At 50.6% G+C, this 22845-nt stretch overlaps 1 pseudogene; it reads left to right on the forward strand.

The window, feature by feature from the left end:
• The first annotated feature begins 780 nt into the window (after window positions 1-780).
• LOC118019644 lies at window positions 781-22069 on the forward strand (annotated as a pseudogene).
• Window positions 22070-22845: the final 776 nt, after the last annotated feature.

Genomic DNA, 22845 nt, shown 5'->3' on the forward strand with positions numbered 1-22845 from the left:
CCAAGAAAAAGTTGGGGGCAGAGAGACAAATTATTTCCCAATCTTGGGTGGCCATGGAACGCTTTCCTCATGGAACGCCTGTTCCCTGGAAGTGACTTTGGGAAATGTTGCCTTTGGCAATGGGAAGCCACTAAAGATTATAGGGCAACTGAGACGAGAGGGGATGGATGGCATGGAGGCAAGTAAGTCAACACTATCAAGGTCTGGCCTTGAGTCCAAATTCTGCAACACCTCACTTCTCACCGACCGATGCCCCTCCTGCCCTAGAGAAACCCCGGGCCAGCTACCTGAACCAGTTGTTCAGATCACGGTCCTCCTGAAAGTTCTGGGGCTGAAGCAAGGATTCGGGCCTCACTCAGCGATACCTTGGATGGGATAAAAGCCACCAGCCCTGTGCTAGCTGACCCAGCAGCAGCAGCGGCTGCCAGGGAAAACTGAATGGCATTAAAGAATAGGGAGTGCTCCCTCTCCCCCCGGGGTACTTTAGCTTTTGTCCGCTCTTGGAGGTGCCTTGGATTCCTCCCCATGTCAGCCCACCAGCTAGAAGGGCCGGCTTGTTTCTGGGACCACCTCCATCATCCCAGTCTGCTCGGGGAGGGAAGCCAGGGGCCCAGTGGGCACCGCCCCCCCATTCCACTACGAGACCGTGTGGACGAGAGAACTCTCGGCCTGTTCCAGTGCAGGAACCGCACCGGGCAGTCAGCTCCTGGAGGCCCAGAGACCCTGCATGGAAGCCAACGATAGAGTTTCAAGAGTGCATCGCCACACCCCCGCGCTGACATGCGGTTCCACCCGGCCATCGGCAAGGACATTGGCGCCGGCCGTGGTACCGAGCTTCTTATCACAACCCCTTCCCCTCCCCTCCCCCGCATCAAAAGCTGTCCCCAACAGTGCAGTGGAGGCGAGCACGGGCCCTTTGTGGGCTCCCGCTGGGGGGGCGGGGGGCCGATCTCCCCACAGCGCTGGTCACTCTCCTCCGGGTCCCTCTTCCCACACCCTTGGGGGCAGGGACCGGTTCACCTTCATCCTGCATCCACAATACCTAGCATACAAGAGGAGCTTAATAATGGCTTACCTTTCATAGCACTCAGCACATGGCAGGCACAGAGCAGCTGTTCCTTTATGATTTTATGAATGAATGAGTACTTGGAGGAATATCCCCAAAGACCCAAGAAGTCAGTGAGTAACTGAACTGGGCGGCATAGAAAAGGTCCCTCCCCACCAGGGAGGCCACTGAGAATGCCAGTGGTTTTCAACCATAGGCAGCAAAGATTTTGGAATGACGCCTCCCTCCCTCCGCCCCAACAGCCCCTCGGGGGGGTGGGGAGGTGGCAGGAGAGAGAGAAGCTGGAGAACTGGTCTTGCTGAGCTGGCTTTTTTGAACATTCTGTCCGTTGGGTCTGCGACTCTGGTCCCACTCAGCCCCTGACCCGTCCTGACACTACGGGCAAGACCGTCCTCAGCCTCTGAGCCTCTGCATCCTCGTCCGGACCCTGGCGCCCGTGACCCTGGACGGGCCACCCCCAGGGTCAGCACACGAGCCCGATGAAGCCACCCCAGCCCGGGCGGGGCTAAACTAACCATCTGGGCCAACGACCGCCAAGTTTCCGGGGCGACCCAGACCCAGATCTCCCTCAGCCCCATTTCCTTCTGATGATGTTCCTGAGGCAAAAGAGGCCTAGAGGAAGGTGCATTTGAGCTTAAGGATGAATCACAACTCAAGAAACAAGTCTAGGTCAGATATGAGTGGGAACAGAGTCAGAAACTTACAGTAAACGCTGCCCTTCTTCAGCATTGACTGATCTCAAGCTGACTAAGGCCCCCCTCCCCACCCCGCTCAAACCCCACTGTGCTCTCCTGGCTGCCCAGGCCTCTCTCTGAGGAAGGGGGGCCCTGCGTAAAATCAGCCCACACCTCCTCCGCCACCTCCCATCGGACACCCCGCTCTGGGTCCCTTCCGCTTGGTGCATAAGGTGGAATTCTGCCTCCATGTGGCTGTGAGCTGCAGGAAAAGTCCTCTTTCCCAAACAAGACAGGAAAGTCTCATCTTCCTCCCGCCGGTACCTACAACCCACTATTAGCCCTCCGCCCTGTGGGGTCACTAGCCAAGCTCTGAAAAGCCCTGTGGGAAGAGAGACACATAGAGCTTATGAATCACCCCAGCAAAGGCTCGTTCAGGAGAGCCGTACCCAGCGGGAACATCAGGGTCCTACAACTGGCTGGAGGGAAAGGGAGCTGGGATGGGAGGGCGTGGGTGCGGGAGGGAGTTTGGTTGTAGCTTTAGCACTGGAAGAGGATGACAGGAATTTGAAGTCTGCAGAGCTCACCGAAAGGCCCTGGGCCTCCCTCCCCTACCACCACCGACCGACCGACCCACCCCGGGGTGACCACATGAGAAAGATGGCGGCGAGGGTGAGGCATGAGGGCAATGAATTCTTCTCAGGATTCACATCAGAGCAATCCTGGGTCACATTACCAAAACCACTCTTGGGGAGACTGCAGTGTGAGGCATCAGAGGCCAAATCTCTTCCTCAGAAGGTGACACACAGCAAGAAAGCATTCTTGCCTCAGGCGTCAACCACAAAATGATGGAGTCTCAAATCAGATGGTGAGAAAAAAGGATTTAAAATCCCTGACTTGGGATTTTTTTTTCTTTTTCTTTTTTTTTAATGATGAATTCCCAAAACTTCACTGGGACATCAGAGGCGGAAGAAGGCTTAGGGGAGTCGGAGGGACTAGGAAGCTGAGCAGGCAGCCCAATTCCTGCCAAGAAATGCCCCAGTGTCTGAGCCCACGAGAGTCACACAGGCTCTCCGGTAGGCGGAAAATGCAAATTAAGACAACAAGGATATGGCACTTTTCACCGGTCACACTGACAAAAATAAAAACTCTGATAAGATCAAAAGTCGGTTAGGATGTGGGGAAGTCACTACGCTCAGGCACTGCTTTGGGGAGTTGCGGGGGATTGTCCAGCCACCCTGGAAGGCAATTTGGTGGCATCTTATTACCTGAATGCATTTTCACCCTGCAACCTCTACGTTCTCGCCTCAGCTTCTCTGGGAAAGAAGCATACACATTCCCAAAAGCATCCCTATGGGGCTGTCCACTGTAATTGCAAACAAACAAACCAAAAAAACAGTGGTAGGAATCTTATCACCCACCCATCAGGGACATAAATAAATAAAACTATGGAACCCCCATTTGGTAGAATACTACATAGCATTTTCAAAGATAAACATGTGGGAAAAATAAATAAATAAAAGGGAAACAGGGGATCGCCGGGACAGTATGTCCAAGACATGTTGCAGACGTAGAAGCCAAATGAGGAGCTGTGCATTCTGTATAGTATATGGAAAACCCTACCTACTTCTCTAAAACTAATAAAACATGGACATGCATTTATAAAGGTGTGCCAAGGAGACACCAAACCCAGGATGGCAGTTATACCTCCAAAGGAATCAGGATGAGGGGAGGTCCAAAGATTTAGCTTTATCTGTACTTTTTGCATCGAGGATATATTCATACATTACTTGCATAAGTAAATACATACTTTTAAAAAAAATTTAAACAGGGCGCCTGGGTGGCTCAGTTGGTTAAGCGACTGCCTTCGGCTCAGGTCATGATCCTGGAGTCCCGGGATCGAGTCCCGCATCGGGCTCCCTGCTCGGCGGGGAGTCTGCTTCTCCCTCTGACCCTCCCCGCTCTCATGCTCTCTCTATCTCATTCTCTCTCTCAAATAAATAAATAAAATCTTTAAAAAAAAAAAATTTAAACAGGGGTTTCACTCTATAGAAAGGAAGCACACGAGCTCCAGCCACCAAAGCCCCCAAGTCCCCCTCACATTCTTTCTTTCCCTTTATCTCCCCGAGCCCTTGGCACCCCAAACTCACACCTTCCCCCAGGTCATCAGCAGAGGACTCGAAGGGCCAGGAGGGTTCTGTAGCTGGGGCATTCGCTACCCCCTTTGCCTTCTGTCTCACGTTGTCCCGTGGAAGACCGGGTGGGGCTGGGGGGCGGGCATCGGCTTGTCCCCCTTTTCTACCTATACTCTTCCTCCTCCTGCCTGGAGACCACTCCACTTCCTTCCTCTCCCTGCCCCGAGGATGGGATGAATAGGGCTGACCTCCTCTTTCTGTAGGATTAAAGAGGATGGGCCTGCCCCTCCCCCCAACAGACCGCTGTTGTTCCTGCATTTGAGCTCGGTACCAATGTTCAGCAGGCCCCTCACCAACACCTACTGTATTCCACCTGGGTATTATGGTCAGCCACAGGCCTCTCTCCTCCTCAGACCCTGCGCTCAGCGCTGTCGGTAAAGTAGACCACGTCCGCTTAATCTGAGCTCTGCCCCCACCCCATGCTTAGCTCAGCGCTGGCCACTAGTAAGGGCCCAGTTTTCCTAAAGCAGTCCCCAGATTCGGTTCTGGGGTTTTCCTACAGCAGACGTCAGCCCCACCGCTGACCTTTCTCCAGGGGCGGACACCTACTATGTGCTCCAGGGCCTGGGATCCACGTGTTGGCCAGACAGGGGTGGGGACGAGGGTACTCATCTGGCCCATCTAGCTCCCTCATTCCCTCTTCTCACCCACACTCAACTCCCCCTCGCCAACCACGTTAGGGACCAGGGGCCAGTAGCAAGGAGAGCCCCAACACCAACCCCACCGGCCTGCCCAGGAGCCCCACCCGCAAACAGCCTACCTCCTGCAGATAGCCCCCACAGCTCAGTTACTGCCGATTGAATGAATAATCGCAGCGGTCTGCCAGGGCGGGGGAGGAGAGGCCCCCACCAGCTGCCAGTCAGCCAACCTCCCACCTGTGAATCCTTGCAGATTCCTGTCACCCTACTTGTCACCTGTGCCCCCTCACCCCAGCTGGGTGCGGTAATGAGGTGAGGGGACTCCCCGACGTCCCCTGTGCCCCACGCCCCCCACATTGCCAGGGGCTCAGGGCAGCGGTGGCAACGAGGGGACTCTGGACCACCGGTGCCTCCCAGGCTCCTGCCACCCTCTTACCTGTGGGAAGGCTCCCAGCACCCCCAGGAGCAGCAGTCCCAGCACAGTGCGGAGGGGGCACATCCTGGCCTGGTGGAAGGCTGAGCTGGCCGGGGGAAGCGCCCACCTAGGCAGCCTGGGAAGCGCGCTGCGCCCACGTGCGGGGCCAGAGCCCGGAGCCGCACCTGGGGGACCCTCGGGTGGCACAGGGCGCCGCCAGCAGACTTCCCCAGCGCACCTCCCCGGCGCCAGCCGCAGCTGTGAAGTCACTTCAAAAGTGAGCGACTCTCTCTGAGGGTTCTGCCTTAACCCTTCCCTTCCCCCACCATCCAGAGGTGCACTGGCACCCAGGACGGTTTCCAGGAACGCTACCAGCAGCGAAAAAAGAAAGCGCGGACAAAAACACGTGCAGAGATGACTCAGGACAAGCCACACTCCCCTCCTGCTCTGTGAAAGACCTGCCCCGATTGGACAGAAGGCGTCCTCCCAGCTCCAAGGAGTTTGCTGCCTGGCCCCGTGGGACTGAGGGCCAGGGAAGGGAGCTCCTTCCCTCCACACAACACCCTGCTCACAACGCCTGGTGCCTGGAGGTGGGAGGACTCAGGAGATTGGGAGCTCCAGGCACAATGGTCCCACCCCACCCCCATCCCAAGATAGGGCTAGATCTGAGTAGGTTCTGATGTGGATCAACCCAGACCTTCTCTCTTGCCCTGGGGATTCTTTTAGAAGGGACAGCTAGAGTCAGGGGACTGCAGAAAAAGCCAACACCCCTGAATAAATATTTGCTAAAAAATGAGTCAGTAGATAGATGATAGATGGGTGGGTGGGTGAGGTGAGAGATCAGTGTGTGGGTGGGTGGATGGATGGATGGGTGTGTGGGTGTATGGATGGGTGGATGGATGGGTGTGTGGGTGGATGGATGGATGGATGGGTGTGTGGTGGATGGATGGATGGGCAGGTGGGTAGATTCATGGTTAGATGGAGGGATTCACTGTTGAAGGAACTGATGGACTGAGTATCGAGTATTTGGTTGTCAATCCACAGATATTTCCATGCCCCGTGAGAGTTTTCTGCCTAGAGGAAGAGCCTAGAACTCTTACCGAAAAGAAATAAACCATACAAATCTCATTCAAATTTAGTTCTCATTTGCAGGGGGATAATTTTCCCTTCCAGCGCTTCTCCCTTTCATTCTACGTTCCAAGCATATACATTGAGCATCCACCAGGTAGTCTGCAGGTCAGGGATTCATGTGCTTGCGTTGTATTTTTTTTTAAAGACCTGGAGACCGAGAAATAGGCAGCCAGTCTTAGGTGCTCTGATTAAAGATGGCCAGTTGTTTTCCCTGAGCCCAGAATGGCCCAGTGACCCTCAGGATTCTGCACCTCGGTCTGTCCCTGCAAGGTAGAAGCCCCCCATCTTTCAGAAACGCCTCATCTCCTTGGCCCTACCAGCAGTCTCCCACCAGAGCATTCCATAACTGCCGTTCCTGCCAGACCCAACTCTCCTCAAGTTCTGGATTCCACTTGGAAAAACTTGTTGTAATTATGCATCCTTCCGGGAGACCCCTTTCTGGGCTCTCCCCTGGGTGAGAATGCCCTGGCATGTTTGAGCTGGGACTATGTTAAACAATTAAGTGAGTGAGTATGGAAGTGACCACCCATGATGTTCACAAGCCAGGCAGGGTCAGGAGCAGCCCAGGATGTCTGCTTCCCTGTTCAGAGCTTTCTACTATAGAAGAGCTGGGACTCTGAATAAATAAATGCTTGTTAAGCCCATATGCATAATCAAACACCACCACCAACACGGCTGACCCAGGGGAAATACAAATGAATGTAATCACAAGTTTTAAAAAATTCCACCTTTCTAGCAAGAGATGCAAATGAAAGCAACCTTTGATACCTCCTTAGACTTCTTAAATCATGAGAGTTTTTGTATTGTTCTTTGTTTTTTGTTGTTGTTGTTGTTGTTCTTTTTTTTTATTCTTATGTTAATCCCCATACATTACATCATTAGTTTTAGATGAAGTGTTCCATGATTCATTGTTTGTGCATAACACCCAGTGCTCCATGCAGAACGTGCCCTCCTCAATACCCACTGTTGTTGTTCTTTATTAAAAACAACTTTGGTAAAATCCAACTCCAAAGCGGTGGTGAAATCAGAATATGCATTCATACTCTGCTGGTAAGTGTTACAACCCTTTTTCAGAAAGCAATATGGCAATTTTTAGCAAAAGCCCCCTGAAAAAAAAAAACAAAACTGTTTATAACTTGTGGCTCTGTAATTTCGCCCTAGTAAAGAAAAAAAAACAAAAAACGAAGGTAATGGTTGAACTGGAAAAAGAAAAAAGGAAACCATAAACACAGCAATGTTTCCTAAAACATTATTTATAAATGTTGGAAATACCCTAAGAATCACAACATCAGGGGTGAAGGGTTAAGTGGACTGTGGTACATCTGCTTACTGGAATACTACACATCCATTAAAAATGATCCTAATAGTGATGCTCTGGAAACCTGTCTCTCCCACCCCCCCCACCCCAGGGACCTGTCACCCACCCTCCCCTGCACAGAACCCTTGCAGAGGTGCAATGGGGGTGGAGGTGGGCGTTCTCCTCCCATGAAAAATCAGAAGTGATACACTGGCTGTCTTGAGTGTTCACTTTGTGCGAAGATTTTTCAGGCATTGGTTCCTCAAATCCTCCGGGAAGCCCCCTGAGGAAGATCCTATTTTGTGCCCATTGTGCAGGTGAGGAACTGAGGCCCAGAGCAGTGAATCCACTGGGCCAGCGTTCCTCAAAGCCAGTGGTGTTGGAGACCCCTGCGTCGCCTGGCTAAGTCCTAGCTTCCCCTTCAGCTTCTCCTTCAGCTTCTCCCTTGGCGCTCTGCTCCAGCCATGCGTACCATCCTCGTCCCTGCCTCTTCCATGCTTTTAACCATCCCTGGTCCTCCACTGGGAGCACCCCTCCGACTCTTCTTCACCTTCAGAGCCTGCCCCAAGGTCATCTCCTCATTGTCCCTTCTCCTCCCCCAGCGGCCTCTTCCCAGGCAGAAACGTGGTTTCTGTCGTTTTTTGGTACCTCAATTCTAGAACTGATCTTTACTGCGTCATGACAGTAATGACTTGTTCATGTCTCCCCCTGCCGCGGGAAACTGCGTGCTTCTGGAGAACCAGGACGCCTCGGGAGCCCGAGCCGGTGCCTGGCACGGGGCCGTGGGCCCGCAACTGGCCAGCAGAGAGAAGGGCACACTCTGTGGCCAGGGACCCGGCTGGAGCCCCGAGAAGTCCAGCCTCTACTGGAGAAATTGCAGTCGCCCAGGAAAGTGGCGGCTCGTGGGACTCTGAAGAGTGGGCTCTGGGCAGAGCCCACTGGGCACCTCCTGCGGGTTCCAGGCAGTTCGCGAACCCCCTGACAAGTGTGAAAGTGCTTTGAAGAACAGGAGGGGAAGTCCCTGGGCCCCATGCAAGGTGCAGCAAGTGGTGGGCCCTGCTGTGGGATCACAGGGGCCGTGCCCGCCAGAGTGAGCTGGGGAAGCCAGCCCCCGGGCCTGCGGGAGGCAGGAAGGTGAGCGGAGCCTGCCCACACCGTCTCATCTCAGAGGAAGGGGCAGAAGGCAGGCGCAGCAGGAAGCGCTCTGAAGGGAACAGGGAGTCTGTCACCAAAGAGATGCTGAGTAAGACGCAAGGTTCCGACTTGGCTCAGGAAATCCAGGGACTTCCCCAACAGCTGGGAACCCTGGCCCCAAATAACCCCAAAATACCCCCCCCCCCGATAAAGGTAGCAGCAGGTAGCTAGGAAGCTGACACCCAGAAGAGGAAAGCCTGGACCCTTCTGCTCTGGTTAGCCCAGGTCCTCTTCTGAGTACCTTTCTTGGGAGCCTGGATGGAAGTAGGACTCTCTGTTAGGGGGTTTCTCTGGCGGGACCTAGGAGTCAGGCTGCCTCCAACTCAAACCCCCCAGAGGTCTCCCTGGCTCAAGGCCCAGGATACTAGCTGGGTCCTGGTCACTCAGCTCTGGCTTCTCAGTGGGTGGTGAGCACTGGCCACTGAGGGCTGGGGCAGGAAGTTCACTCCTTAAAGTTGGGAAGGAACACACATTAGAGGTTCCCAGGTGCCTGGATGAGCCCCTGCAGTGCACACCCCCCAAGTAGGTTACCCAGGCCCTTGGCCAGACATTTGATCCTGGCAACAAGATTTCAAGTCAGTATTGCTATCCCCACTTCACAGATGCCCAAACTGAGGCTCAGAGTAGTTAAGTAACTTGCCTGAGGTCACACAGCTTGAGAGTGGTAGAGCTGGGATTTGGCTCCAATCCCGTCTGACCTTCAGGCCTCAGCTACAATGTCTTATGATCTAGCCTCAGAAGTCATGTGTCGTCACTTCCACACCATGTTGCTGGTTACAGATGCTGGCTCTCCCAGTGTGGGCGGGGACTGCACAGGTGTGTGAATACCCAGAGGTAGACGGGGGGGGGGGGGGGGGCACAGGGGGCGCATGTTTCCTTCTCAGCCAGATGTGCATTTGAAAACTGCCAGGCAGGGCGCCTGGGTGGCTCAGTTGGTTGGGCGACTGCGTTCGGCTCAGGTCATGATCCTGGAGTCCCGGGATCGAGTCCCGCATCGGGCTCCCTGCTCAGCAGGGAGTCTGCTGCTCCCTCTGACCCTCCCCCTCTCATGTGTTCTCTCTCAAATAAATAAATAAAATCTTTAAAAAAAAAAAAAGAAAACTGCCAGGCAGGCTTCGGAGGGCTGCCATGAGCCCAGAATTAAACGGTGGACATAGAAATCTCTGAATTGCAAGTGGAGAAATATAAAGGGCTTCACTGACCTTTGCCCCACTCCCACTGGGTACCCAGGCGCCCGCTATGGCTCGGGACCTTTCCTTTGAGGACCGCAGATGAAATGCTCATAGTCTGGTGTTCCCCTTGCCAAGGGATGAGTTTACCACGGCATTCACCGTTCCAGCCGGGAGTGACTCACACAGGGGTTTTGGGCTCCGTGGCAGGTCCACAGGCGAGAGCTCTGGGGGGTCAGAGGTCCTCCCTGGCCCCTGTGGGGATGCCAGAGGGGCGACCCTCCCCTGCACCTCAGCACAGGCCAGCAGCCTGCTAGTCACCCTGCTGTGGGGCACTTCCCCAGGCCTCGGCGCCCAGGTCCAGGCTCGGTCTTGGCTCCAGCCTAATAGGTGGCAGCTCTAGGGGTGGGAAGACTAGTTGGAGAGTAGGGAGCCCCAGGTTCCAGGTCTGCATCTGGCCACGCGATTATCCCCCTCCAGGCCTCAGTGTCTTCATCTGTGAAATGGGCTGGGATTTGGCAGTCTGCTTTAAGTCTTGTTGGCCTGAGGCTCCAGGGAGAGTGAAGCAGAGGAGGCCTGGATCTCCTCCGGGCCTGGGGGCTCCTACAGGACACGCCCAGCTCTGCTCTTCTAGGCTGGTAGAGATGCTAGAACCAGACATCAGACAGCCCGATCAAATTCTGTCTCTGCCACTTACTAGCTGTGTGGATTAGGGCCAATCACTCACCCTCTCTGAGCCTCAATTTCTTCATGCATAATACAAATGGGTGATATCGACTGCAAAGGGTAAAAGGTGGGGAGGCTCCTCCTGGAGCCCCAGGAGGTGGTTTTAACCCTCGTTAGCTCCTGGGCCTGGGAGCCGGACAGGGGCTCCCACTGTTCCTTCTAGTTTCCAATATTTCCTTCCACCTTCCAGAGCGACAGAGGAGGAAGCAAAGGCCAGAGAGGGAAAGAGACTTGGCCAAAGCCCAGCCCGTGGCGGGGATGACCCCGTGGGCCTCGGCTCCCGTCACAGAGTCCCCATCTCCCCCAGGCCTTCCTGCTCAGCCGGGCCGTTGTGAAGGGGGTGAGTCATTTCAACTCTCAGGAAACCAAGCCCAGTCCAGTATTAATCACGGAATCAGAGGCTTCGGGTGCAAGAAGGAAACAACAACGGATGGTAGCAGCAGCTCAATTGGAGGTACAGGTGAGGAGAGTGTGTCCCCTCAAGTGTGTCCCCGCAGCGAGGCCCCGGATCCTGGGTGCCTGGACAGGAGGGCCGGCGCGGGGAGGGGGATGGACAGCCACGCAGGAACCGCTCCTCACAGGGCCCTTCCTATCCCGATGAGCCACGCTTCCCTCCGGGGAGCACTGCCCCTACCCTGCAGATGGAAAAATCAAGGCCAGGGTCTGCTGGCTTCCTAGGAGAAAAAGAATCCCCCCCCCTCGCCGCCACCCAGGGCAGGGATTTGGCCCCCAATGTTCAGAACGTGGAACGACATGGACAGCCAGTTTAAAAAAATGCAGAATGAATGAATCAAAGGTGCTTTTGAGGTACCCAGCACAGTAGTCCTGCAAAGTGACGATTTTTTTTAAAGGGATGATTTTTAAAAATCCATGAGAAATTGGGCAGAGAAATAACCTGCCCAAGCCACTCAGTTACTGAATTTCAAGACGCATGACTCAAACCCAAGTCTGTGATCTAGAGTAAGCCTCTCCCCTCTCTAGGGTGGTGGCTGTCCTTGCTGAGATTAGCACCCCCAGATCATGATGTCCTAAAGCCCCAGGGGTACCCCACACTTCCTGGTTGTCCTGGAGACTGCTCTCAAGCTCCCAGAGTGTCCGTTCTACAGGAATTTGCTCTATGAGGATTGGCTTTGTGTTTCTGTCCACTCTCCTTCTTGCCCACCCCCACATGAACTGGGTCTCTGGAAGTCCAGCTTGGGGAGGCTCCCAAGGACCAACCCTGGAGGGTTTGAGGCGGTCAAAGGCACCCGGTCCTCAAATTGTGACTTACAACCAGAATGGTCAAGAAGCCAGCTTCACTTTCTGAAGGCTGAGAACTTGGAGACCTAGGAGTGGTTAATCAAGGCTCCATCCATGGGCCTGCCCCTCAGCTTGAAATTCCACCATTAGTCATTCCCTCGGGTAGAGGTATTGAAGGCCCCAGTTAAAATGTAAATCATTTCTGGGGGAAACCACTTACTAAGTCATTAGTGGGTGTCAAGCCCCACGTGGCTGATTTCTTGGAAGAGCCTTGGTGAGGACAGGGCCAGAGGGTCTGATGGCCAAGTATGAAGTGGCCACCCACTCACCAGTCAAGAGGGTGTCAAGGAAGCACTTAGATTCAGAACCAAGCTTCTCTCCTAGGCCAAAAAGACCCCCCAAGGTGGGGCTCCTGCCCCTCACCACCACCACCTTATCCCCTATCATATTCCCCACTGGCCTCCTTTCTGCTCCTGGCGCCACCAAGCTTATCCCTGCTACAGGGCCTACCAAGATTATCTCTGCCACAGGGCCTTTTTACATGCCAGTCCCCCTGTCTGAAATCCTATTCCCCAACTTTTCAAATTGCTGACCCTCCAAGGAAACTTGTGAGGTGATGGATATGTTCACTCCCTTAGTTGTGCTTGTATGGGTGTATACATATGCCAAAACACCAAATTGTGCAAATCGGTGAAGTTTATATGTCAACGATACTGCAATAAAGCTATAAAAAAATAAAATTTTGGGGGCGCCTGGGTGGCTCAGTCCATTGAGTGTCTGCCTTCGGCTCAGGTCATGATCCCGGGGTCCTGGGATCGAGCCCCGTGTCGGGCTCTCTGCTCAGCGGGAAGCCTGCTTCTCCCTCTCCCACTCCCCCTACTTGTGTTCCCTCTCTCGCTGTGTCTCTCTCTGTCAAATAGATAAATAAAATCTTTAAAAAATAAGATAAAATAAAATAAAATGCTGTCCTTCTCATCCTTCAGGTCTTGGCTTAGATGAAACCGCCTCAAAGAGCCCTTCCCCTGCCCCCAAGCTGCTGGCACCAGTCTCTGTCACCTCACCCTGTTCGCTCCTTTCAAGGAAAGCCTCACAGCACCATCTGAAACTATCTACTTGCCAGGAGCCCAACTTTCCTGCTAGGATGGGGGCTCATGGGAGCAGGGAGTGCCTGTCTTGTCCACTGATGGGAATGGAGCTTGGCTTAAGGCATATTTTTTGGATGACTGAATGACAAGGCCAGGGGCCCTGGGAGGCATGGCAGACGTCAGCCCTGCCTCCGGGGGATCCCTCTAGGGGTGTAGCATGGAGGCTGAGAAAAGCAGGCTCAGAAGGTAAAACCCAGAACAGAGTGTGGGCACCACTGTTATGCGGTCATCACAGCCCAGGGCGGGTGGGGAAGGGGGCACGGACACAGGCCCCAGTCCTAGCCAGGAGGGACCCTGTTCCCAGCAGGAACTGCCCATCAGCATGTGGAGTTCATTCCCCCCAGTCCTTCCACAGCACCCGAGGAAGGGGCAGCCCCTCACCCAGGATCTTCTTTCCCTCCACATCGAAGCTAAGAGGCCTTAAAGGCTGGTTGGGCCTGGAGCTCATCAGGCATGAAATCCTGGAGATCTTGAGAACCTGGGGACCAGCCCCAACTCAGGCCTCTGGCTAGGTCTGGAGACTGGGACCCTGTTCTGGGCTGAGAAAAACCCAGCACTTATCATCCACAGCGGGGGGGCCCCCCCCTCCCTGCGACTCCTCCTCCTTCCCTGGCTGCCGGTTTGCATAAGGAGGTGGCCCAGAGTGTGAGTGCTGAGAGAGATCTGGAGAGTGAGTCGCTTTCCGCTATCCCCGCCCCGCCCTGATCGACACTGACCCCAAGGAGAAGTCAGGCAGCAAGTCAGTGCAAGGACAGTCCCCAGACCCCAGGCTTCTGTTCGGAGATCCATCGGGCAGAGCCTTGGGTACAGCTGCCTTGTTGAGGCGATCAGACAGAGAGGGGTCGTGTCTGAAGAGTCTGACAGCTTGCTGCAAACATCCTCCCCTTTTTAAAGGGGTTTAATCAGTCTCGGGCCCCTGCAGACCCGCTCTGCTTCCGTTGGTTATCAGTTCCGGGGCGTCCTCAGCCGGTGCGGGTCTCAGCGAGATCTCGTAGCTGCCGTCCCCTTCACTGCCGCTTCATTGCTTGACACAGGCCTTTTCCTTCTTAAGCCCAGGGGTGTATAACATTCTAACAGCATGATTAAATAAGATATATAACAAAAATAATAACTAAAAGCAATAGAATTTCCTTAATGGATTCCCAAACGTGTGTACAGACAGGATTCCATCCCATCTTTAAGTATTTTAAAGGATTACAGTCAGACCATGAGCCAGAACAAATCATGAGTTTGAAGGGTTTTGCTAACAACTCTAGAAAGGAATGTTCGTCATTTAAGTTTTGTGTATCTTTGCTCAGTGCAGGTAGGTTGGTGTCGAGTGCTGAGGCCTCATGCATGGCCCGTGCAGCTCGTTCAAAATGGGTAGGCTTGCTGGGTAATGTTTGACAGGCTGCTCTGAGTCCTTCCAAGTTTTCATCTAAAAATGTTACATTGGGGCGCCTGGGTGGGCTCTGTTGTTAAGCATCTGCTTTCAGCTCAGGTCATGATCCCAGGGTCCTGGGATCGAGCCCCACATCAGGCTCCCTGCTCGGCGGGAAGCCTGCTTCTCCCTCTCCCACTCCCCCTGCTTGTGTTCCCTCTCTTGCTGTCTCTCTCTGTTAAATAATTAAAATCTTTAAAAATAAATAAATAAAAAAGTGTTATATTAGGATACAACATTTTAATGCATTCATTGTTTATGGTGATAATAATATCATTCATTCTAGCATGAAGAGAGAACCTGACCTCTGAAAAGCTATTAGTGCAAATTATCCAATTAAAGTGTCCCGTGTCCAGAGGCACCTGGCTGGTTCTGTCGGACGAGCATGTGACTCTTGATCTCAGGGTCGTGAGTTCAAGTGCCATGCTGGGTGTAGAGATTCCTAATAAATAAACTTTAAAAAATAAAGAGTCCCGGGCACCTGGGTGGCTCAGTCATTAAGCGTCTGCCTTCGGCTCAGGTCATGATCCCAGAGTCCGCAGGGAGCCTGCTTCTCCCTCTCCCGCTCCCCCTGCTTGTGTTCCTGCTCTCGCGCTCTCTCTGTCAAATAAACAAATAAAATCTTTAAAAAAATAAAATAAAATAGAGTCCCTTGTCCAAAAATAAATTTTCAAAGGATTTTTTTTTAAAGATTTTATTTATTTATTTGACAGAGAGAGAGCACAAGCAGGGGGAGGGGCAGGCAGAGGGAGAGGAAGAAGCAGGCTCCCCGCTGAGTAGAGAGCCCAACATAGAGCTCAATCCCAGGACCCAGGACCATGACCCAAACCAAAGGCAGAGGCTCAACTCAACTGACTGAGCCACCCAGTCACCCCAACGGATGTTCTTGTTCAAGGAAAAAGATCAGCATTGATTTCCAGTTCATGCCGGGTGTATTACATGATATGCGATCATTGGGATACCATCTCCTTGTCATAAACATCAAGCCAGCGGGGTGTATATGTTGCCATGAGTACCATGTTACCATGTATTAGTTGTATATATATGTCATATGCTAATAAGCTTTGGCCCCCTAATAGTCTTAACAATGAAAGTTTACATTGCCCTGTATTGTCACAACCCCAAGATCTGGAGGTGTCTAATCCTAAAAGAGATTCTGTCTGGTCAGAAGAATACATTTTTCCTATTGCAATAATGTTTCCATTATCATTCCAAGCTCTCTGGAGGAGGTTATCCATTCTACGGCAACTATTTTTTAATTGGTCTCTTATGTAGAAATCTCTAAGAAGAAGTAAATTTTGTTGGAGGGCCTGGACCTTACGGCCCGTGTTCTGGCTGAAGTCCCGTTGGTAGGCATGGTAACCATGCCCAGCTGAGACAAGGGAATATAGTTTTCTGAATGCTGAGGAGGTCTTGGAACCTAAATTTATGATTGCATGAAGTAGGGGGTTCATGTGTTTTTTAAGTGCAAATAAATAATAGTTTGCTTAATAGTCTGGACTTCTGCTCCCTGAATTCCAGAGGTAATTAAGTTAGCAATGATGCCTCATCCTACCAGGATTGTAGGCTTTCTAAGCCTAATCCTATCCATGGGGGGAAGAGGGGTCAGTTGGGCCATTCGTGGGTGGTTGTTCCTAGCTCTGTGCCCTAAATCTTACATTCAGGTTGTAGATAATACAAACTGAGTTGTTCTTTCAGGAAGGTTATTTCAACGCTCTGTGGCATGGGATTGTATACAATTCTCAGAGGGTTAGGTAAAATAGGGTCAAACGTATTTGACCTGAGGAGTTTTGGCGTTGGGTTGGTAATACCAGGGGTCCCTTGTGGCTCCCAATGGAACGTTCTCATACAGTGTGTAGCATTCCAACATCCTCCCTCAATAATACGTGGGCCTGGACTCCTGGGTAACACATCACGTTTGTCAAAGGTGATTCCTTTAGCTATGTAAATTGGTGTGGATGGATCAGTTCTGGTTATATTCTCACAGAGAGGATGCTGTGCTGACCAGTTCCACCCACTGTACATCCAATGGTTGGGTCAATGAGAAGAAATATTGTTGCACATCTGGATCAATCTGTGTCACTACATTTGCATTAAAATCAATTCCCAATGTTTTCCACCATGCTGGTGATTTTCTTCGTATAATTGAGGTTTTATTAACCAAAGGGTAGATTTTATTCTTAAGTAATTTCTACACCCAACATGAGGCTCGGACCCATGACCCCGAGATCAAGAGTCGCATGCTCCACTGACTGAGCCAGCCAGGCGCCCCAAATCTAATTGTTCTAATGGACATATTGGGATGATCATTTCCTTTGTTATGTTATATAGGTTGACTTCAGATTTTGATATTAAAGTAACATTGTATGTGCCAGTCATATTAAATAATTTGCAAAGAGATGTGTCATGAGTAGGAATGGTCTTGGAGCAATTGAGTTGTGTCTTATACCATGGAGGTGTGATAGGACCTAAAGTGATGGACTCATAGCTGCAAGGCTATTAAAATTATCTAGGATATGGGGGCGCCTGGGTGGTGCAGTCAGTTGAGCATCCAACTCTTGGTTTCACCTCAGGTAGTGATCTCAGTCGAGCCCTGTGTCAAGCTCCATGATCAGCGCAGAATCTGCTTAAGACTCTCTCTTTTTCTCCCTCTGCCCCTCCCAAGCCATGTGCTCATTCTCTCTCTCAAATAAATAAATAAGTCTTTAAAATTATCTAGAGTATGGGGGCACCTGGGTGGCTCAGTCGTTAGGCGTCTGCCTTGGGCTCAGGTCACGGTCCCGGGGTCCCGGGATCGAGCCCCGCATCGGGCTCCCTGCTCTGCGGGAAGCCTTCTTCTCCCTCTCCCACTCCCCCACTCTCCCTGCTTGTGTTCCCTTTCTCACTGTGTCTCTCTGTCAAAAAATAAATAAAAGCTTAAAAAAAAAAAAAAGAGGATATGGAGAAACTACAACTGTTGTGCACTCCCGGGAGGGATGTAAAATGGTTCAGTCGCTAGAGACAACATGGTGGCTCCTCAAAAAGTTACAAATAGGGGCGCCTGGGTGGCTCAGGTCACGGTCCCGTGGTCCCGGGATCGAGCCCCACATCGGGCTCCCTGCTCCGCGGGAAGCCTGCTTCTCCCTCTCCCAATCCCCCTGCTTGTGTTCCCTCTCTCGCTGTGTCTCTCTCTGTCAAATAGATAAATAAAATCTTTAAAAAATAAATAAATAAATAGAATTACCTAGAGTATGATCACAGGGAAAGATCATTTTATCCCATTTACCTCTCACGCGCCAAAATTCAGTTAAATGTGATTGTACTCGTGTCATAGACTGTCCTATGAACCATTTTGTTTTAACTACAGGATGCCCAGATTTCCAACAATTAGTAATGTTAATCGGTGGTTTATAAGTTGTGATGCTGGCCTGCAGTAGTGGACTCTCTAACAGGTAGTCCCTTAAGCTGGAAACATCCCACCATGTAACATTGCATGCAATATCTGATAAGCCTGGAGCTTGTCCACAAGTGTTATCATTGGAAAAGATGTCAATTCCATGAGGACATGACGTGGTCTATGGGAATATCCTCAACTATGGAGGTGCTGTGTGACATCCATGCATAACCTCTGTGTCATCATTCCAACTTAAACTATATCCTGTGTTATTAAAGCATAACTTATATTCAGCTATCCTGTTAATCGGGAGTTGCCTATTTACGGTATTATTTAAGAGCTTCAGTTCTATTCCATTCTCATGGGGTATGCAGAAGGTGTCAGTGGCTGAACGTGAGCTTATCTTTCATGCTCTAGAGCAATTTATTGGTCCATCAGGGTAATGCCCACGTCCTGTAATCCAGTGTTTTAAAGTCCGCATTGTTCTAAATGGATAATTTAGGCATTGGTTTCCCGAATATTCTGTGTAAAAGTATCCCTTTGTGTGTGCCACTGTAAGGTCTAGTTGAAAGCATACAAGGATTAGTTTTAAAAGCATTGGCCTTGGGGCGCCTGGGTGGCTCAGTTGGTTAAGCATCTGCCTTTGGCTCAGGTCATGATCCCGGGGTCCTGGGACCAAGCCCGGTCGGTGCCAGGCTCTCTGCTCAGTGGGGAGTCTGCTTCTCCTTCTCCCTCTGCCCCTCTGCTCGTGTGCTCTCTCTCTTTCTCAAATAAACAAATAAAATCCTAAAAAATAATAATAAAAGAATTGGCCTTATAGCACCATCTCTGTGTAGGTGTGTGGTAAAATTACCTTCAAAGCCTCTTAGGCATACCGTTATCCAATTATGGCATAATGGCTCCATATAATAAAGTGAATTTTTAGGTACATGTGAATCAGGTCTAGCTTGGTGTGTAAAGTGGTGATCCGACTATGGAAGCAAGGTTCGTCCTATTTTTAATTTCCAATCCAATTCGGCAGGTGCAAAACTTCCATTACCTTCTTTGTATAAAATTCTTCAGGTCTTAAGTAAGCTGATGAAGTTTTCGCACACCAAGTTCCATGTGTGTTATCACATGGTGTATCCCTACGTCTCACACAAAAATTGCCCAAGAATGGAAAGTCCAGGACATCTGTCAAGTTGTAATTATAATACGCATCATTTTCATTTGTGGATATAATGTTGTCATCCTTTGGGTATCCTGTTGGCACTGGAACTTTTTCTAGGGGTGGGGTAAAGTATGGAAAATGATATAATGAAGATTTATCAGTAGCAGTGCTTTGAGGATATTCATCATATGCCTCAATACCAGTAATATTTTCAGGATATTCATCTTCCTTATATATATTCTCTTGTTCCATGCCTGGTTGGTACCACAATTCATACCATGAGTTGACAAAAGATTTGTATGAGTTTATTGTAAGATTCATGCATGTGATGTCTGGGTATCCTATAGTGTATGATCCACGTTGGGCACACATGTTTGTGTAGTGAGATTTTTAAATTTAATGGATGTGGGCACCTGGGTGGCTCAGTCGGTTAAGCGTCTGCCTTCAGCTCCGGTCATGATCCCAGGGTCCTGGGATCGAGCCCCACATCGGGCTCCCTGCTCCACGGGAAGCCTGCTTCTCCCTCTACCACTCCCCCTGCTTGTGTTCCCTCTCTTGCTGTCTCTCTCTCTGTTAAATAAAATCTTTAAAATAAATAAATTAATTAATTAATTAATTAATTTAATGGATGTGATTGATTCCATGTTTTCAGTTAAAATACTTCTTGTTGGGGCACCTGGGTGGCTCAGTCGTTGGGAGTCTGCCTTCGGCTCGGGTCGTGATCCCAGGGTGCCGGGATTGAGCTCCGCATGGGGCTCCCTGCTCGGCAAGAAGCCTGCTTCCCCCTCTCCCACTCCCCCTGCTTGTGTTCCTGCTCTCACTAACTCTCTCTCTGTCAAATGAATCAATAAAATCTTTTAAAAAATAAAATGCTTCTTGTTTATAATGTGAGTGGCATGTTGGTTTGAGACGTTATTAAATTCTTCATTGAATGAACGCCTAAGTCCAGTCTTTCACATTCTGTCGTATTTTGTCCATAGTCATCTAGTGTGTGGTTCGTGCTATCTATGACTTGATATGGGTGTGCAGTTTGTAAGCTAGAATAAAAATTTTGTTGGGAAAGCTTAACATCCTCACTCTAATGGCGAAAGTGTCTAAGAGCTGCTTTCTGAGCTCTAGGAGAATTCAGTGCATATATAATTAGCTCTGGAAAGAGGGTAGTGTTGGAAAAATCGCCTGGTACGCGCTCAGGCAATCCTGGTATGGTTGGGACATGATTTGAAAAACTGAGTTCGGCACACGTTGGTTTTGTGGTGTGGGAATGTTACATTGTATTCAGGGGCTAAAGTCTTATTTTTGCCTTCTGCGCTCACCAGAATGTTGGCTGTAGTGATGGTTATCATGTGTAAGACCAGCCACGAAATTTTGGCAATCCTGTGGTACAGGTGGCTATGTCTGTAGCCTAGAATAATGTCCTCCATTATAGGGGCGCCTGGGTGGCTCAGTCGGTTGAGCGACTGCCTTCGGCTCAGGTCATGATCCTGGAGTCCCGGGATCGAGTCCCGCATCAGGCTCCCTGCTCAGCGGGGGGTCTGCTTCTCCCTCTGACTCTCTTCCCTCTCGTGCTCTCTGTCTCTCCTTCTCTCTCGCAAATAAATAAATAAATACAATCTTTAAAAAAAGAAAAAAAGAAGCAATCCTTAAAATAAGGATGACTCATGGGAGTGCGGACATCTTGGCACTCAAACGGATCAGCACGGACCTGGTGTGGCCAGGCATCATCATGCAACGTGTCCCCTGAAAAATCTGAGCCATCTTCCCAGGCTGCTTCAACCAGCGGGGCAATTTCTGGATCAACCTCCCACGCTGTATGTGCCAAATCTAGACCGCTGTCGGAAGATTCTGGAAGGTCTGGTAGGGTTGGGTCTGGTGTTTGGTGTGTCTCTCTTTCTCCCCTAATGTGAAAAACCTTATTCTTTTAATGCTGCGTTAATTAAGCAGATGGTGTAATTAGCTAATTTTCTACACGGTGGTTGGGACCTGTTACCAGTGTGGCTGTTTCTATTGTGTCAGTATGTGAAGTATCCGGTTAATTCAATAAGACAAAAAATCAGGAGAGTTCGCAGCAGCCGCCTCCTCCCACACGGTCCCAGTCACCCGTGCCTGGAAGTGGGACGCAACCTCTGCCGGGCCCACCGCCTCCCGCCGCCTCTGGACCCCGGACCCCCACACAGTGAGCGAGCTTCTGTGAAAATGTGCAGCATCGCGATCCGAGCATCGCTTCCTGAGGGAGCCGGTGGAGAGCACGGGGAGTAAAAGACCACCTGCTACTCATAAAACTAAATTAGAAGACAATATCAAGGAAGAAAAAAACAGATAGGAAGAAGGTGGAGGAAAACATAAAGACAGGGGAACCATCAAGTGAGGAAAGTGATCTAGAAATTGACAGTGAAGGTGTGTTTGAACCGGATACCGATGCCCCTCAAGAAATGGGAGATGACAGTGTAGAGATGATCGAGGAAACGATGGATCAGACGAACGATCAAAAAGTGGCTGTCCTTGATGCCCGAAAGTGTGGTGAGCTAGAAAACCTCCAACTTGTTCACAGAGGCCAACAAGCTGAATCCTCGCTCGGCTGTTCTGTATATGCCAAGAGAGCCCGTGTCTTCACCAAATTACAGAAGCTAAACGCTGCCATGCGAGACTGTGACAGAGCTATTGAAATACATCCTGATGCAGTTCAGCCTTATAAGTGGTAGGGAAAAAGCACGCCGACTTCTGGGCCGTTGGGAAGAAGTAACACATGATCTCGCCCTCGCCTGTAAACTGGATTATGATGAAGATGCTAGTACAGGCTGAAAGAGGTCCAACCAAGAGCCCAGAAAATTGCCGAACGTCTGAGAAAGTGTGAGTGAAAATGTGAAGAGCGAGAGCTCAAAGAAAGAATAGTAGGAAGGGTTAAGAAGGCTCTGGAAGAACCTGAGAGAGCCCAGAGTGGGGAGGGGGAAGAAGCCAGTCCCAGGGGGCTCTCCTGGGGGAAATGTCTGGTAATTCTCCTGGGGGCGGGGAGAGGTGGGTGTGCCTGGAATGGCAGGAATGCCTGGGCTCCATGAAATTCGTAGTGATCCAGAGGTTCTCACTGCCAGACAGTGTCCAGAAGTTATGGTGGCTTTCCAGGATGTGGCTCAGAACCCTGCAAAGACATCCAAATATCAGACCAACTCAAAGGTTATGAATCTCATCAGTAAATTGTTAGCCAAATTTTGGAGGTCAAGCTTAATGCCCTCGGACAAATAAAGACAAATAAAGCCCTTGCTGAAGGAAGAGCAACTTTGGTCACCTAATGAATGTGACAATCATACAAACCAGTGGACCTCTGACCGTCCTCTTTTCACGGAGAAAACTGGAGAAATCCCCACCCCTCTGCCCCACACGCAGCTGAAACATTCTACAGTGCTTTGTCACCAGGGTATTCATTCAGATAATGTCCTCCTACTAGGAATTACACACTCGAAACACTTTTTAAACCTTAAAAATATTTAAAAACAAATGAAAAGCGTGTGTTAATCCCTACATTTTTCTTCACTAATCATTTCAGTGTTTTTCTTTTGGATTAATTGGGCAAGGAAGATACTTCGGTGTGGGAAATTTATTGCTCAGTGTGAGTGAAATAAAGGTTTATGAGCAGGAGGCAAATATAACATTTAAACAGATAAAGTTTGAGTTGGAGATATGGTTCAAAAAAAAAATCAGGGGGCGCCTGGCTGGCTCAGTTGGTGGAGTGTGTGATTCTTGACCTCGGGGTCATGAGTTCAAGTCCCATGCTGTGTGTGGAGATTACTTAAAAATAAAATCTTTCTTTAAAAAATCAGGAAAAAAGGGCGCCTGGGTGGCTCAGTCAGTTAAGCGTCTGCCTTCGGCTCAGGTCATGATCTCAGGGTCCTGGGATGGAGCCCGGCGTTGGGCTCCCTGCTCAGCGGGGAGCCTGCTTCTCCCTCTGCTTCTGCTGCTCCCCCTGCTTGTGCTCTCTTTGTCCCTCTCTCAAATAAATAATCTTTTTTTCTAAAAATCAG

The sequence above is a fragment of the Mirounga leonina genome, unplaced genomic scaffold (assembly GCF_011800145.1).
Source record: "Mirounga leonina isolate KUSES-001 unplaced genomic scaffold, KU_Mleo_1.0 Mir_173, whole genome shotgun sequence".
NCBI lineage: Eukaryota > Metazoa > Chordata > Mammalia > Carnivora > Phocidae > Mirounga > Mirounga leonina.